Source organism: Rhinatrema bivittatum, chromosome 1 (genome assembly GCF_901001135.1).
Source record: "Rhinatrema bivittatum chromosome 1, aRhiBiv1.1, whole genome shotgun sequence".
NCBI classification, from domain to species: domain Eukaryota; kingdom Metazoa; phylum Chordata; class Amphibia; order Gymnophiona; family Rhinatrematidae; genus Rhinatrema; species Rhinatrema bivittatum.
The window spans coordinates 690,573,334-690,588,072 of record NC_042615.1 but is presented as its reverse complement, the minus strand read 5'-3'; the positions used below and the strand labels follow the sequence as shown (position 1 = coordinate 690,588,072).

The following is a 14,739-nucleotide window of genomic DNA, read 5'->3' as shown; positions in this document are numbered from 1 at the left end:
GTTCCCGCTAGGAAGTCCAAAACGAGATTGAGATTCCACAGAGGTACCGGCCACTTTAGTGGTGGGCGAATGCGTTTGACTCTTTCAGGAAGCGTGACACGTCCGGGTGAGAGGCTGTGCTGTCACTCTCGCACTTGGAGCCGTAGCATGACAGGGCAGCCACCTGTACCTTGATGGAGTTGAGGGACAGGCCCTTCTGTAGTCCATTTTGTAAGAATTCCAGGATCACGGGAACTGTGAATGAGCGTGGTTTGATGTTGTGGTCTTCGCACCAGGCTTCAAATACTCTCCAGATCCTTATGTATGTTAGTGATGTGGAGAACTTGCGTGCTCAGAGGAGGGTGTCGATTACCGCCCCTGAGTACCCGCTCTTTCTCAGGCGAGCCCTCTCAATGGCCAGACCGTAAGAGAGAATTGAGCTGGGTCCTCGTGGAGGATCAGACCTTGTTGTAGCAGGTCCCTGTGTGGTGGCAGGGGTAGGGGGTTCCCTGCCAGCAGTCTTCTCATGTCTGCGTACCAGGGTCTTCTTGGCCAGTCCGGAGCCACCAGAAGAACTAGTCCCTTGTGTAGGTGTATCTTGTGAATGATTGCGCCCAGTAGGGGCCACGGCGGGAAGGCATATAGTAGAGTCCCCGGGGGCCAGGGCTGTACCAGGGCATCGATCCCTTGGGACTGCAGTTCCTGCCTGCGGTTGAAGTATCTGGATACTTGGGCGTTGGTTCTGTTTGCCAGAAGGTCCATGTCCAGTGTCCCCCACCGATCCACTATCATCTTGAAGGCTGTGGGTGACAGCCTCCATTCTCCTGGGTCTAGACTTTCCCTGCTGAGGAAGTCTGCCGTGATGTTGTCTTTCCCAGTGATGTGGACGGCGGAGATCTCCTGGAGGTTTGCTTCCGCCCACGCCATCAGGGGGTGTATTTCTAGGGACACCAGTTGGCTTCTGGTTCCCCCCTGCCGGTTGATGTAGGCACTGTCGTGGCGTTGTCCGACATTACTCTGACCGCTTTGTTTCGAAGTCTATGGATGAACCTCATGCAGGCTAGTCTGACTGCTCGCGCTTCTAGGCGGTTGATGTTCCATCCCGCCTCTTCTGCGTTCCACTGCCCTTGGGCGGTTAGCTCCTCGCAGTGTGCTCCCCATCCTCGTAGACTGGCATCTGTGGTGAGTAGAGTCCAGGTTGGGGAGGATAGTTTTGATCCCCGGCTCATGTGGCTGGCCTGCAGCCACCACCGTAGCTGGGTCCGAACTCTGCCCGGGAGTGATAGACGTACAGTGTAGTTCTGGGACCATGGGCTCCACCGTGATAGGAGTGAGCGCTGTAGGGGACTCATGTGGGCTCACGCATATGGCACAACTTCCAGTGTGGATGCCATCAGCCCGAGGACTTGTAGGTAATCCCATGCTGTGGGACGAGGATCGTCCAGCAAGGTTTGTAGCCGGTTCCACAATTTTGATGTCCTTGTGGGGGTCAGGCTGACCTTGTCCTCTTTGGTGTCGAATCGGACTCCTAGGTATTCCAGCGACTGTGAGGGCTGCAGGGAACTTTTGTTCGTGTTGACTACCCATCCTAGGCTTTCCAGTAGAGTTATGACTCTGCTGGTTGCTTGGCGGCTTTCATCCGGTGACTTTGCTCTGATCAGCCAATCGTCCAGGTAGGGGTGAACAAGGATTCCTTCCTTCCTCAGTGTTGCCGCCGCCACCACCACTATTACCTTGGTGAACGTCCGGGGTACTGTGGCTAACCCGAAGGGTAGTGCCCGGAACTGGTAGTGACGGCTCAGGACTTTGAAGCGTAGATAGCGTTGATGTTCCTGATGAATGGGGATGTGCAGATAGGCCTCCGAAAGATCCAGGGATGTGAGAAACTCTCCTGGTTGTATCGCCCTTATAACGGATCGTAGGGTTTCCACGCGGAAGTGAGGGATCCTGAGGTGGCAGTTGACCGACTTGAGATCCAGGATGGGCCTGAATGTTCCCTCTTTCTTGGGAACAATAAAATAAATGGCCAGTATTTATTTCCTGTGGAGGTACTGGGGTTATGGCCTCGAGTGCCAGTAGCCTGGACAGTGTGGCTTCCACCGCCGCCCTCTTGGAGGGATCGTGGCAGGGGGACTCCACTTGTCCAGAGGGGTTCGTAGGAAATCCAGGTAGTACCCCTCCCGAATGATGGCTAGGACCCACTTGTCCGAGGTTATCTCGACCCATCTGTGGTAGAATAGGGCTAATCTGCCCCCTATGGCTTCTTCCCTTGGATGGGTCGGCTGAATCTCATTGTGGGGTGCGGCTGGGGCCTGTACCCGAGCTGGCTCCCCTCTTGTTGTGCTTGGTCCGAAAGGACTGGTTCCTGCCCGTAGGGTGGGGCGTTTGATAGTTGTTCCTGTAAGGATTGAAGTGCTGCGAACTTCTGCCCCTGGAGGACCTGGGGAAGGAACGCTGATTTCTCTTTGTCTTATCTTCCGGCAGTCGCGGCAATGGGGACTCGCCCCATTTGTCGGCCAGTTTCTCTAGTTCGCTGCCGAACAGGAGGGATCCTTTGAAGGGCATCCTTGTGAGGTGCGTTTTGGAAGATGCATCGGCCGACCAGCTTTGGAGCCAGAGTTGTCTCCTGGCAGCCACCGCAGAGGACACTCCTCTGGCCGCTGTGCGCACGCTGTGGCAGCGTCCGCTAGGAATGATATCGCTGGTTCCATGTCTTCTCCCGGGGTGGTGTTCCTGGTTTGTGATAGGCAGGCACGTGTCACTACGGTACAACAGGCCGCAATTTATAGAGACATAGCAGCGACGTCAAATGATTGTTTGAGGATGGACTCCAGACGTCAGTCATGTGCATCTTTGAGTGCAGCTCCTCCCTCCACTGGGATAGTGGTGCGCCTAGAGACCGCGCAGACTATAGCATCCACTCTTGGGCATGCAAGAAGATCTTTGGTTGCTGGGTCCAGGGGGTACAGGGCCGCCAAGGCTCGTCCCCCTTTGAATGCGGACTCTGGAGCATTCCATTCCAGGTCAATCAGCTGTTGTGCTGCTTGTAACAGAGGGAAATGGTGAGAAGTCTGTCAAAGACCCTCCAGCAGGGGGTTCGGTTTCGGTTCCCCCGAAGTACCTGGGCCCGGGATAGCGAGCTCCGTCAGACATTGATTGACCAGGTCCGGGAGCTCGTCACCGCAGGAGAGCAGGGCTCGTCTTCAGGTAGGTTTTCTTCTTTAATTTGGGTTTTCTTCTTTAAATTTGATCTAACGCTTGAGAGCATGCAGATAGTCCCTAACTGCTATGGAGACGGAAAATACAGAAGAGCTGCACTTCCTGCAGGGGTATATGTACTAGGGGCTGACATCAGATTGAAATCTGATCCGTCTCCAACTGCTAGCAGGAGTACACTATACCTATTGGTCCTGAGTCCATCTGCTACACGCTAGGAAAATTATATTCAAAAGTTTCATCAACTGAATGCAGACAATAAAATTCTGAGTTTATAAACTTATTCATACAAAAATCCAAGGGCCAGATTTTCAAACGGTTACGCATGCCAGGCCTATTTTCAAAAGGCCCAGCAACGTGTGTAAGTCCCGGGGCTTTATAAAAGGAGCGGTCTAGGGGTGGGGCGGTCTGGGGTGGGGCAGGGGAGTGGCTACAGGCCTCTGCACGGCTGCTGGGCCGGGGATCTTGCGCCAGCAGTCGGCCGGCACGCGCAACTTACTTCAGTCTCAGGGCTGAAGTAAGTTTTAAAACAAAAAAAGAAAGCAACAAAGGTAGGGGGAAAGGGCGGGGGAGGTAGGAGAAGGGATGAGAAGGTGGGGTGGGGGGTAAGGAAGTTCCCTCCGAGGCCGCTCCGATTTCGGGGGCTCGGATAGGGCTCGGCGTGCGCACATGTAGTTCGCGCGCGTATGTTTTAAAATCCGGCCCCAAATCTTTTAAGAAAAAAATATTGCCTACTTTTTGGTATTAATATGTTGCAATAGATTTTAAATTATGTATGTAACATTTGTGAACAGCTTCGGGTTATATAAGAGTGTGGTATATAAAATTCTTTAAATAATTTAATGTCGTGACATTCTTATCTACAGACTAGGTCAATGATTAAGCCTCTAAACACAATTTTACTATTGCATTTTTAGCTGGCTCACATATGACCTTAAATATACATTAGTGTTTCCACAGCACACATACCAATAGAGCCTTTTTCAATACAATCACCACATAAGAAGCCCTTGGCTAAAGTTAACAGTATTTTTAGGAAAATGATCAGAGCTGGTGGCTGCAGTCAGCACTACCCAAACTGTTGCGAGAATGTCCATACTTGAAGACAAGTGTCACCAAATTTATTTTGTAGACTCATTACTGTCTGGACAATCTCTCAGAGAGTGATAGTAAATTCAGACAAGCAGTTTTGCACCTGTTCACCCTGTAGTCTACTCTCCACAAAGGAGTCCAAGTTGCTTATTCAAAAACCTCTCCTCTGCAACCCTCAGCTTGGGACTCCCCACATGTAATAGCTGTCAACAAGCAACCCTGCTTGTTGACAGAGAAAGCAACTTTGCTTAGTGCAAATTAAGTTTTCCATAGAAAGCAGGATGAATTAGCTATGCTAAATACACAACTACCTAGTTAGAATTAGCTCTAAAATAAATGGAGGGGGGTCACGAGGCAATGCCTGCACGGGAACTCATGCTTATGCTCAGCAAAGGTCTGTTTAGTGCCACCAGATGACATTGCCCACATGTCATGTCTAATTCATCCTGCTCCCTATGGAGAACAGCATTTATGGAATGCGAACATTTCAGAAGCTTTTGCTTGTGAAAATTTTATGTGGAATTTTTCCCTTCTTGTAGTTGCAAGATTAGAAATCATTGAGCAAAAGATGTGTTGTCTCAGGACTTTGCAAACAAACTTGCAGGCATTTTTGCAGTTTTTTGCCCTTAACTTGTATCTGATCTAGCTACAGAATTGGACCAAGAAGAGCACAGAAGAAAATAGTTCAGTCTGCTGAACTGGTGAAAATTGTCATATGGCATGAATGACCTCATTTGCATCGTTTGTTTATATAAAGAGATAGTTATGTTTTATATTTGGAAGTGCTTTGTAGTTTAAATTTCTGCAATAAACAATAATTCTGAATACAATGCAATAGACTGTTTCTTTGTCTGTAAACAGAATCTTTGCAGAATACAGGGACACAGAATTCATATACCTAAGTTTGGTTACTGCTTTCATAGACTTTACAATCTATTGTAACATAGATTAATAGTGTTGTGAGTGTTGACTGTTTTATCACCCATGGAAGCCAACTTTTAAAATTGATTGGTGGTGCTAAACTCAACACAAACTACTTTTATCTGGACAGAGCAAAGGAATTTGCTTAATATTAGGAGTGCCCAAGCACCCTCAGAGCTAGCATCTATGATATCACCATAACAGAGAGGTGAAATCTTAAGAGGCCTACTGCTACAAAGATCCTTTAGCTAGCAGTTCCCTGACTGGTTAGCTCAACCTAACGCCCTTCCGTGAAAATTAATTATTTACAGCTAAGTCTGAAAGTCATCCAAACCTTCAACTCAAATACATTTCTGCTTTCTTTGCCAACTCCTGTGCCTCGTTGGCTCATGCACTGCTTATCTTTCCTGTCATCTAGTCTCAACCAGAATCCATACTGTATACAAACCGCTGAACTATGCTTAATAGCTGAGACAGGGGCTCTTCTGCTACTTAACATGTTTCCCCAAATTGAAATTTTGATGCTCATTTCAGATCCAGCATCAGCTGTTACATCCAGTGTGTTTTATATAATCTGTGAATATATTTTATTTAAAAATAAATTAACATGTTTGCATGAGTTCTGAATGATTAAGAGTAAACTATGTCTCCAGCAGTATGAGGCTTCACTCCCAGTTATCTCAGCTTTTCAATGTACTTTGGCAGATTTGAGATGTTCCGGGTCCTGTTAGAGCATGATAGAATCCAGAATAATAAGACAGCGAGAAAGACAATAACTCCTAAATCCATTTTTTGTGTAATACATGCTAGAACATGATTTTATAATCACAAAAAAAGACACTTAAGAACAGATGTAGGAGGGGGCTACGCAGAAAATGGAGACATTACTACTTACCTGATCATTTCCTTTTCTTTAGTACAGACAGGGGAATCCAAAGCTAGTGGGTTATGCACCTCTACAGCAGAAGGAGATGGAACAAAGCTGACAACACAGTATATATACACCCCTGCAGTGACATCAGTCCACCAGTAATCTCAGCAAAAGCCAACTGTGGACAAACTAACAAAACTTGATTATTAACAGATAGCCATTCCAGCACTCAGCCAAGAGGAAAACACTGAGCTCCAAGAGTCTAACACTGGACTAGAGACTGGATTGACCCTTGCTAGCACTCCCTGGAACACACAGCCACACAGGAGCACCATAGCACAACCATTTGGTAGCCAAGGCCAGGAAGTTGAATTCGCCTATCTGTATTAAAGAAAAGAAAATTATAAGGTAACTAGTAATTTCTACTTTCTTAGTATTCAAACAGGTAAATCCAAAACCAGTGGGATGTTCCAAAGCTACTCCCATATAGGGTGGGAGGATGCCCGCGGTCCAGTCAAAACCGCTCGTGTGAAGGCTGCGTCCTCCAGGGCCTGCACATCCAGACGATAATGCCTAGAAAAGGTGCGTCAAGAGGACCACATCGCAGCTCGGCAAATGTCAATGGGAGACAACAATCTAACCTCTGCCCATGATACATTCCTAGTGGAATGAGCCCTAACGTGACTAGGTAATGGCTGCTCAGTATCCATATATGAGGCCGTGACTACCTCCTTAATCCAGCGAGCTATTGTAGCCTGCAGCACCAGCTCACCCTGTTTACTCCCACTGTTGAGTAAAAACAGCCAGTTCGTCTTCCTGAGAGGTTCAGAAACCTCTAAATACCTCAAGATATGCTTCTTGACATCCAAGAGCCGTAACAGCCGATATTCCTCCACATCCTTTGCTCTGTCCAAAGATGGCAGAGAAATAGACTGATTCAAGTGAAAATCCAAAACCACTTTTGGTAAAAAGGAAGGAACAGTACGCAGCTGTATTGCCCTGAAGTCACTCATAGAAACGGTTCCCGGCAAGACAAGGCCTGTAGTTCAGATACTAGGCGCACAGAACAAATTGCTACAAGAAACAAAGTTTTCAAGGTCAGTAACCTCAATGAAAGGTTACGCATCGGTCAAAAAGTAGGACCCGCTAAAAAAATCCCAAACTAGATTAAACTCCACAAGGGCACCAGTAACCACAAGGCAGGATGAAGATGTTTCACTCCTTTCAAGAACTGGGCTACACCTGGATGAGCCGACAAGGGTCCACCATTCACCTGACCTTGAAAACAGGCAAGAGACGCCACCTGTACCTTTAACAAATTAAGGGCCAACCCCTTACTCAATCCATCCCTTTGGCTGAAAAGCAGACCAAATCGCAGCCCGCATGTGCCAAAAAGGTGGCTGCTGGTTCCATCACTGTCCTGGAATTCACACCAGATTCATCAACCTCCTGAGAGAGCAGTAAACAAGAGAAATCCACCAGGGAACAATAGGAAGCTATCTGCAAATTCATTGCCATTGCTTCAAAGGCCTGGTTAAGGACAGCCTCAATTCTCCTATCCTGTGCACCCTTCAAGGCCTCTTCCCCTTGTATGGGAATAGTCCGCTTGGTAATGGCACACAATAGCTTATCCACCTTTAGAAAATGCAATTGCTCTTTCGCAACTGGATCCAGAGGATATAGTCCTTCCAAGACTTGACACCCTTTAAAATGAGCTTCTGGGGCACCCCATTCAAGATCAATTAATTCTTGAATGCTCTCCATAATAGGGAAGAAACATGAAGTTTTATGCAAGGAAATCAAAATGGGATCTTTCTTTGGCTCAGACATGGATTCAGTCCCAGGTACTCCCAGCATCTTCAATGTCTGAGAAATCAGAGCCGGTAACTCATCTCGGTGAAAGAACCGCAACATAGTTTTATACAGCTCTAATCCTGGAGGAATTTCCCAGTCCTCCAGGGAGTAAAGATCAGTCTCATCATCTGTGCCATCTTGGCCCTATCAGGAAGACTGGCTCCTGACATACCCCATTTATCCGCAGCACCAGGCATGTGGGATTTCACTGGCTGCGACCCTGACCTGTTAAGATTGGCTGGGGCCGAGGACAGCGCCTGAAGGAAAGACTGCAGTCCTTGAAAAAAATTCTACTTAAGAAAAGGCAGAGGGTTCTATGCCAAAACCAGGGGTCTCCTGTCTTGTAACCACTGAACTACCTTTCCCCGCTGATGAACCAGTTAGGGGAGCTCCAAAATCAGGCAACCCTTCTGGCAGCACTGTTTCTATTCCCACACCAGGCTGGGAAGAACCGGGCTTAGTAAAATCGAGTCTCCAAACAGCGCTGACACAAGTTAGAGGGAACACCAGGCTGAGATGCCCAAATAAGACAAGCAACACACAGGGCAAGGCGCTTAGGCTTCATTGCTATGGGCACCATCAGCCTGTCAATACGCCCTAACAGGTGCCTGACAGTAGTGTACCGAAAATATGAAAATATTAGGCACTGACAAATAAGGTGCTTAACACTGTGCCTAGACAACTGCCCAAACTGAGCTCCCCCAGGATGCTCAGAAAGTGTGCGCAAACAAGCATGTGCGTGTGCATGTGTGCACAAGTAGGCACCCTGGTAGGCATGCCTATACTCCTAACTAGGTGCACTATTAAGTGCACTATGGGCCGTACAGCCAGGCGCACAACACGACCCAATGGAAACTGAAGAGGGCAGTCTTTGGAGCACAAAAAATGCACGAAAACACTGCCATGGCCAACTACGCAGCGAACCAGATGAGCCCGAGGGGGGGGGGGGGGGGGCCTAGCTGCAAGGGCTGCTCAACCCGCCAGGCTACCCCCCATCCCCTGAGCTCTACAGGAGGCGGGAAGGATCGCTCGCTGAACACGGAGACCGGGGGGGTGGGGAGGAATCCCTGCTCAACTCCCCTTCTCTTTATTTTATTTTTTAAATTACACTTTATGTGAGCTCAGTTGATCCCGTTTGAGTACAAGGTCGGTTTCCAGCTGTGAGGGGAGAAGGCATAAACTTTCACCGCCATGCTCGGCTTCCTGTACCTGCTTACCTTTCAGCTTTTTTTTTTTTTTTTACAGCTAAGTCCATGCCAGTTGAAAGATCAGCTACCAGACCAAGGCACTCATCTGAGGGACCCCAGAAATCACCTCAGGAATTCTCAGCGGGGGGAGGGACCATATGGTATCAGCACAGGAGAGCGGGGTGAATAATCCTTCTCTTTTCCTTTTTTAAGCAATCCTCAGTAGGGCGATGCATGTCCACCATCTGATGGAGATGGAGAATACTGTTGGGCTGATGTCACTGCAGGGGTATATATATATACTGTGATATCAGCTTCGCTCCATCTTCATCTGCTGGTAGAAGTGCATATGGATTCACCTGTCTGTCTGAACACTAAGAAAAATATATTTTCTTAACTCGACTGATTTCTCAGAATTAAGTCTATTAGGATTTACTTCAACTCCTGCTTAAGTGGGGATGTTTACCAACCTTTCTGCTTTCCATAATAAGATCTGCTGGCAAGGTTATATATTGATGTTTATGTTTGAAATTTTTTTTATTTTTTTTTCCTTACTGCATACTGAGCCCTCATATATGTAGACTTTAGATAATATATGTATATTAGTTTATTTCTCTTTTGTTTATTTTGTATTTATTACATATTTGTAGGGATCATTATTTTAATTTATTTTTTTCCTGGGAATGTATCAGTATTTATTACAACAAGGACAAAAATATTTACCCAATAAAAATACTTCATGTTTTTCATTTAATTTCTTCCATTTTTGTTCTTGTAATAAGGGCTGTTAAATTCCTGTGAAAAATAAAATTAAAACTGAAAAAAAAAGTCTCTACACATTTGATGACTTTCCTTTGCATGATGTGGATTTTATGTAAATGTAAAAGTATATTATAAAAAATATGTCAACCGGTTGGTGGTTCTCAAGGACCAGAGCTGTCCAACCTTGTAGTAGGATATTGCACTTCAGGTAACATTGTACACCTATTGTACTTAGGGTGACCAACTGCCCGGTTTTTGACTGGACAGCCCAGTTTGCAGCCTGTTGTTCAGTGTCTGGTTACAAACGGTAAAACCCGGTCGAGCAAAAGGTGGTCTAACCCTGACTACTTACCAATCAGCAATGGATGAATAGCACCAATCAACTGCCTGCTTATTTGTTTTTGGTGACTGGTGCAGCTACAAAAGAGAGAAGAGAGAAGCCTGCGCCAGTGGACAGGATTTTAAGCTGCCCAGCGGCCGCAAATGGAGTTCAGCCCGTTTGTGGCTGAAGACGGAGGAGGCCCCAGTGGGCCGTGAATAGAGCCCATCCCATTTGCAGCTGAAGATGGAGAAGGCCCCAGGAACGCTGTGAGCAGAATGCCGCTAAGTGGAAGGAGGACCCAGTGGGCCATGAGCCAAGCCCATCCCGCTCACGGCTGAAGACAAGGAAGGCACCGGTGGACCGCAGTAGAGGAGCAGTAAGCAGCTGATGACATCCACACAGCCTGTGAGTGTGTGTGTGCATGCACAGAATGACATGCACAGGAGTGTGTGTGTGTGTGTGTGTGTGTGTGTGTGTGATTTTGAACCTTTGTGCCTGAGTGAGGGTGTGTGTGAACAAAGGATTTTGTGAGATGTGTATTTGTGTGTGAGAGGGAACCCATGTGAAGGGATGTTTATGAATGAGAGAGAGAGCCTATGTACAGGGGTGCATGAGTGGGCAAAAGAGAGAAGGAGCCTGTGTAAGTATGTGTTTGCCAGAAAGAGATGGAGCCTATCTGAAGGGGGAGGGATGTGTGCAATAGAGAAAGGAAGTCTATGTAAGGGTGCATGTGTGTGTGTGCAAGAGAGAGGGAGCCTGTGTAAGAGTGTATGTTTGAGAGAAGGACAGAGGGAGCCTGTAGGGGGTAGGGTGACCAAATCTGATAGAGCAAGTCTGTATGTCAGTGCATCCACTGAGAGAGAGGGAGTGTGTGTATGAGCGAATAAACATGTGTCTACATGAGAGAGAAGAAAGTTTATGCATCCCCCTCGCCTCCCTCCACTCCCCAATAATCCATGACAATCTCAGAGTGACTGAAAATCAAAAGTTCCCAGGTATAGAGAGATGGAGGTTTTTAAATCCTTAACTATTGGGTATTATATTAGTTTGCTGTTTTTAAATATTTTATTGGTGGTTGGGAAATTTTATAAAAAGTTTTTAAGTTTAAATGAGCTTTTAAATATTAGAGGTTCTGTTCATCAGATGTTTTGAATTATTTACTCTATTTATTAATATGGTTTTTTATTATATTTGATGTTTTATATTTCTTGATTTTATTAGTTAATTTATGAGAAATTGTGACGTTTCTGTTTTTCCATTATTGCACTGCATGTAGAGTTGCAGTTTCCAGTTCAGTACTTATCGTGTTTTTTATTTATATTATGGACTCTTTATTCTGTTTTTGGCAAGTGTCTGACTCTGCATGTGAAATGGGGGTGAGGCAGTTAACATGCTAGCATGTAGCTTCTGTGTAGGAATCTACTGAATCTTGGTTTGTTCTTTTTCCATAATAGGAAGTGTATTGGTTTTTTAGGGTCTGGTATAATATTTGCAGTGTTGCCTTTTTATGAGTGAGGTTACTGTTTGAGTGTTGGCAGTTCATCCTGTGTTTGTCTGGGAAGTTTACCATATTGTAAAAGTAATTCAATTTATTCATGGCTTTCTGAGGGCCAAGCCCACAAACAATGCATGTTACAATAGGCCTGATATCATGAGATCTGAAATATATGCACATTAATGCAAATAAGGGGGGAACAAACACACCTCCTTGTGATTCCTCCCCCCTCCCCCCAGAGTCTTCAAATGTCCAGTCGTCGTCTGTGGAAAAGTTGGTAACCCTAATGTACTTCTATATTGAAATGCTTACCTTAAATGTGTAACAGCAGACATGTTTACCATCATGTTAGTGCCTTTGCCATTACTTCATCTTGTTAAAGGTAAAAATTAATTCCTTATTATCCTGCTACAGGTGGATCCTTAGGTTCCCCCGTCGGGAGGCGAGGTGGAACAGAAGATGTGACCGGCTGACCCTCGGCACTGAAGACGGAGGCGACTGTGGAGAAAGCGAAGAGTCGTGACGTCGGAGAAGCCAACTGGGTCTTCGCCACTGGAAGCCCGCGGTCCCCCCGGGAGAAGCCCGTAGGGACTCGGACCGCTGGAACTTAGGTGGAGCTTTGAGAGGTCGAGGAGTCGTGAGGTCGGTGAAAGGGCTGACTGGAGCTTCGCCACTGGAAGCCCGCGGTCTAAAGTATCGCAGGCCTGCGATACTTTAGAAAATGAGGCCCAAAGTCTATTCCATGTTACCGTTGCTAGTAATAGCAGTGGTTATCTAAGTCAACTTAATTAATAGCAGATAATGGACTTCTTCTCCAAGAACTTATCCAACCCTTTTTTTAAACACAGCTATACTAACTGCACTAACCACATCTTCTGGCAACAAATTTCAGAGTTTAATTGTGCGTTGAGTGAAAAAGAACTTTCTCCAATTAGTTTTAAATGTGCCCCATGCTAACTTCATGGCGTGCCCCCTAGTCTTTCTATTATCTGAAAGAGTAAATAACCGATTCACATCTACTCGTTCTAGACCTCTCATGATTTTAACACCTCAAACACTCAGATACTTGGAACAGCGCTTTATTTTTTTTATGGCACATTAATGCTCCGATTGGCTTGAATAGTCAGATTGAGTGGTCTTCCTTTTTGTAAGATTTATATTTATTATTCTACTATCTTTTTTTGTACTCTTAATTGGTGCGGATATTTCAAGCATTCTTGGTGTAATTGATTCTACCACATTACGTTGAGCCGTGTACGTTAAGTACAGTCATTTCCGGTTTTAAGGTAAGCCGGGCAGCTTTCACAGCATCTTTGAAGCGCGTTATGTAGAAATAAGGTTAGAATAGGATTGTGGAATAATTTTTTTCAAGCGTATTTTTTTACTTTTGCTTGTTGTTTATGGCTTCATCACTGAATCGGGGAATGGATCGTGTTTGAAATTTGTTTCTAACTGCACTGAAACAAGCAACGCTGACGGAGTGGGGTATGAGTTCCATTATACTTTCATCTGAGTTGCACTGTTGGAAGTTGTTTCATTAGGAACAGATGGTAGGATCAAGGCTCTTAATATTCTTTGGTGGTTACTTACAGTAGATATTATATACAGATTTCTCAGAGTGCTATATTAACAGTATTTCATTTTAATTATAGAAATGATTTTGTAATAGTTTCCCCCGATTAAGCCATTATCATAAGGGATGAAATGAAGAATTCTTTGGTAGAGTTCGATGGATGATGATTAAAAATATTGAAAAAGGAAGTCTTTAGAGCAACTTTTTGTGCCAAAGATGCCGGATTAAGTGATAATGAAAAAAATGATGAGGGAAGCTCTTAGAAAATTCTCCATGTAAATCGGGTTGAAGACTTTTAGTGAAAAGTGTCATATGCCACATAATCGATTTATATATTTCATCTCTGATTAATAGTTCTTTGTGTCCAGTCATAATACTTAGGTGATATTGTTTGCTTCTGCATTTTATCATTGTGTGAATGGATGATTGGTATGTATGTGATGGTTTGAGTGGATATGTATGACAAGTATTGTGTAGATTTTAAAGATTCAGGGATGTGATCAGAGATTATGTTTTGTATAAATTTGTATAAATTTTGATAAATTTATTAAAGTAAGTTTTTGAACATTGGATTTAAAAAGTACATTCTCTCTTTGTACTTTCCTCTCTTTTAACCAGTGCCATCCTTCTTATCCAAGGTCATTTTTGTCTTCAGTTAAATAGGCAGTATCTCTTCCAGTATCCCATAAAGGGGAATGTGATGGTAAGGGTAGTCTTTCCCCTACAGATTGTTTGAAACTTCCTCAGGTATTTAAAAGACGTTTAATCTCTTTCAGCTAACCAATAGGCCTTTATTTGGCTGATATCACAAGGAGAGGCAGCTCCAGAATCCTCAATGTCCATGTAAATCAAGCAAATGCCAGGTTCTTATGGCCTGGATTGGCCACTGTTGGAAACAGGATACTGGGCTTGATGGACCCTTGGTCTGACCCAGTATGGCATTTTCTTATGTTCTTATTCCCTCAGCCTTATGTTGAAGGGTCAACAAGTTCCAAAGGTGCTTTGTGCTCATTCTACTAGGGCTCAGGCTTCCTTATAAGTAGTGTCTACAGCATCTACTCCAGAAGACATCTGTAAGGCAGTCTCTTGATCTTTACATTCTCTCACAGATGCTATGGATTAGATGTGCAGTCCAAGTGAGATACTGCCTTAGAGCAGCCTTGTCTTCTTTCCAATCATATTGAAATGGGATTGGGTACATCCCACTAGTCTGGACTGGTGTAGCAGGATAATGAGGAAAGTGAAATTTAGTCTTACCTGTTAATTTCCTTTTCTTATTTCTGCTATACCAGTCCAGTTCCCTCCTGGGAAGTCAGGGCCTGTACTGTTATCTTTGACAGTGAACCTTGAGTTTAGCAGAAAAATGTGATTACACTTTTGAGGTGTGCCCAAGGTTGTTTCTTCTGTACACACGCCATGCAGCACTACACACGCTGCATGGCGTGTGTAGTGCTGTGCAGAGATACA

At 45.2% G+C, this 14,739-nt stretch overlaps 1 protein-coding gene across 4 annotated transcripts in view; it reads right to left on the bottom strand.

The window, feature by feature from the left end:
- The window catches only part of POLK (DNA polymerase kappa), a 215,302-nt gene that overhangs the window by 194,701 nt on the left and 5,862 nt on the right, over positions 1 to 14,739 (bottom strand). The window contains exon 1 of one of the 4 annotated variants that reach the window (XM_029575137.1): positions 6,104 to 6,166. The exons of the other annotated variants lie outside the window; for them this stretch is intronic. The gene's annotated coding sequence lies outside the window, so the exon portion shown is untranslated. Of the gene's footprint in view, positions 1 to 6,103; positions 6,167 to 14,739 lie in introns of those variants that run through there. 4 annotated transcript variants of the gene reach the window in all.